Source organism: Morone saxatilis, unplaced genomic scaffold (genome assembly GCF_004916995.1).
Source record: "Morone saxatilis isolate NCDOM2014 unplaced genomic scaffold, NCSU_SB_2.0 Contig4, whole genome shotgun sequence".
Lineage (NCBI taxonomy): Eukaryota > Metazoa > Chordata > Actinopteri > Moronidae > Morone > Morone saxatilis.
Window position 1 is genome coordinate 8,366,137 of NW_023339984.1, and position 3,263 is coordinate 8,369,399.

The window sequence follows — 3,263 nt, forward strand, 5'->3', positions numbered from 1 at the left end:
TTTCATTATAGAGTTTATTTTATTAATCATAGGTTTACTATGTCCTAAATTAGAGATGGAAGATTCCATTTTTGATAATCTTATATTAATATCTCCTCCACATATAAGCACACCCTGAGCTTCAGCAGACATCATATCAAATAATTTTTTATAAAAGGTCCAATCACTCCCAGGAGGAGCATATATGCTAAAGAAAGTTACCATCGATCCTTCCCGTTATCATTACATATCTGCCTTCTTTATCTTTAGTCTCTGAAATGTGCTCATATTGGACTTGATTTGAAATAAGGATGGCAGACCCTCTTCTATGATGAGTGAAATACATATTTGAAGCCTCCTCTCCTCAATTTTGCATGTTCAGTTTCAGATAAATGCATTTCCTGAAGGAATGCTACCTGAGCACCTTCCTTTCTCAATTTTGACAATATCTTGCCTCTCTTGATCGGGTGGAGTATTCCATTCACATTGAAAGAGACCACTTTCAGAGTATTATTTATCAGTACCATTACTAAGAATTGTTTCCCAGTTTTTAGATGGAATCTCTATTTCTGCTCTGAACTGCAGTGAACACACAAATAAAACAACAACCAATGAGATTTAGAACTCTTGTAAACTGAAAATGTTCGTTAGGGCTTCCAAAGGTGGGGTTAAAAGAAAAACCCTGTATTAGGTGTTTAAATGCGGCCTTAGAGAGGGAAAGCCTCTCTTCTATGAGAGGGCCCTCATCTGTAATGGATTCACCAGGAATCTCATCCATAATGTCAAAAATGTGCCCCCGACATAATGATCATCCTCAATTAGGCTCTTTGATAACTTTAATTTTTTAAACAGAATCTACCTACTTAACTTTGAAATAATAATTAGGAGCCTCTGTTACATGGAGAACAATTCTCTCTCTTCCAGACATAAACCTAAAATATCAGGATGTGTGGCTTACTGTTTTAAACATTTTTTCTCGCATTGGAGAGGTTTTGCATTTTCTATACAAGTCTTACACTCACTCATTAGACAACACGTAAGTGAGGAGCTCCCGCTGCTTCTCAGAAACAGCTGTGCAATGCCCGAGCATAAATCAAAGATGTCCAATTCTGTAATCGAACTCCTTTTAAACCATACTTGCGTGATCATTCTCTATTCAGCCGCATCTTGACCTCTCTGTGCCGGATCCCAGCTGAATCTCTGGAGCTTGTCTCTTATCGTTGGTCCTCGACGTGCATGAGTCTGTGTTCGTCCTCGTCTGCCGCTCACCGACCAGGACAGCCTCCGTATCTGCTCCAGCAGCGTCTCGGGTGGTTTAAGCACTGTGACCTGCAGCCCCTTCTCTGCCATCTCCTTCGTTGCTTCCTCAGCTGTGTTGTAGGTGCGTATCCGATCCGCGTAGAAAACTCGAAGTCTAGCCGGGAAGGGAGTCTGAAAGCGGATCCCTTTTTCCTTCAGGACCCTCTTAGCCTCCATGTACTGTTGCCTTTTCTTCAACACACTCGGTGCGTAGTCATTGTCCAGATTGATTTGTTTATATTTCCACATAAAGCCCCTTTTCTGCCACGCTGTTCGTAAGATTTCCTCTTTTGTCCTGTAGCTCAGAAACTTAATAATGATGGATCGCGGAGGCGCTCCTTCTTTTGGCACGGGTCCAAGTGCCCGGTGCGCCCGTTCAATGTTAAGATTTACGTCTTCTGACAAAGACAAGCCATGTTTCAGCAGTTTTCCGACAAACTCTATCATCATTCCCCTCTGGAATGGAGAGTTAGCTCCTCCATCACTTCTTCCAGCGACTTCATTCTCTCCTCTGTGTCTGAAACACGCTCTTCTACTTCGTCGAGTCTCTTTTTGGTTTTGCTGATCTCTTCTTTGATTTCTTCGAGTTGTTGCTTATTATCATGTCGGAAATCTTTTATCTCAGCGAGAATTATTTTCAGGCTAGCCTCCATGTTAGCTTCCCCTTCCTCTCCGTCATCATTAGCTGGTGAGCCACAGCTAGCTGGGGGGGACTCCAGACTCTGGTTTTCGTGTATTTCGGCATTCTGTGCAAGTTTCTTATGTCTTACTTTGCTTTGCCTATCTCGCAATGAAATCTTGCCCGTATCCATGTTTTACCATCAGTTTTAAATCGAGTTCGTCAAGTTAATGGGGACTTAAATTCTAGTAGTCGGGGGAGATTCTCTCTCACGCTGCCATCTTAGTGGCCGCTAAACCGGAAGTCTGATCATCATATTCTATTACAGAGACTTGAGCATTTAATTGGCATTAAAGGAACCGCACTAAGCTGGTTTAAGTCTAATTTATCAGATTGTTCTGTTTGTACATGTTAACGATGAATCCTTCTCACAACCTCAGACACAATTTTGGTGGACTCAAATGCACGACTCAGGGACTGACGATGATGTTCAAAAGGGGTATTTATTGTCCAATAAACAATCCAACAAAAAGTACTCTCAAGGAGGGAAAAAACTAAGAAACAAAAGGCGCTCACAAGAAGGATAAAAAGTGCAAAACCAAAGCTCACAAGGAGATCAAAAACTTCACACAAACCTTAATCAAAACATGAAAAAACTCTGGAACTCTGGCTGGAACGCATGACAATACTTCTCACAAACTGAACAAGACAAACTGACAAAGACAAAGGGAGTCCAATGGACTATTTATACCAGGTGTAAGGAAAACAGTGAAAACAATCAGGGGCAGGCAGACAATTACAAGGAAAGGGAAAATCACAAATAAGGGAGGAAGTCAGGGTCAATGAAATGTGAGGTGGAAAAAGTGAGTTACAGAAAATAAAACAGGAAAGACATGAAACACTAAACATTAACATGACTAAGAATTAACACACTTGACGAGAAACACAACAATACAATAATACAAAGGACATTTTTTGAGGTCAGTGTCATTTTATTTGCCAAAATAAATTCTTACAAGATTTGGGCATATTCTCAATTGTGATTTTATGACCAGCAGTGACTTGTGATTGAAGGTTAGGCTACATCTGTTAATACAGTTGATGGTATATGGAGCGGCTGTTGGCTCAAGGGCAGAGCGGGTTGTCCACTAATCGGAAGGTTTGTTGGTTCGATCCGCTCCTCCCACCACAATGTCGAAGTATCCTTGAGCAAGATGACTGAACTCCAAATTGACCACCAATACAAATTCAGTATCTTGCTTCCGGGAATCGTACTACCAACCCTCGTGATTCAAGATTCAAGATTCCACAAAGACATGGAATGTAAACGGTCAGGCCGGGTATTAAAGCATTACATAAGTGTTTT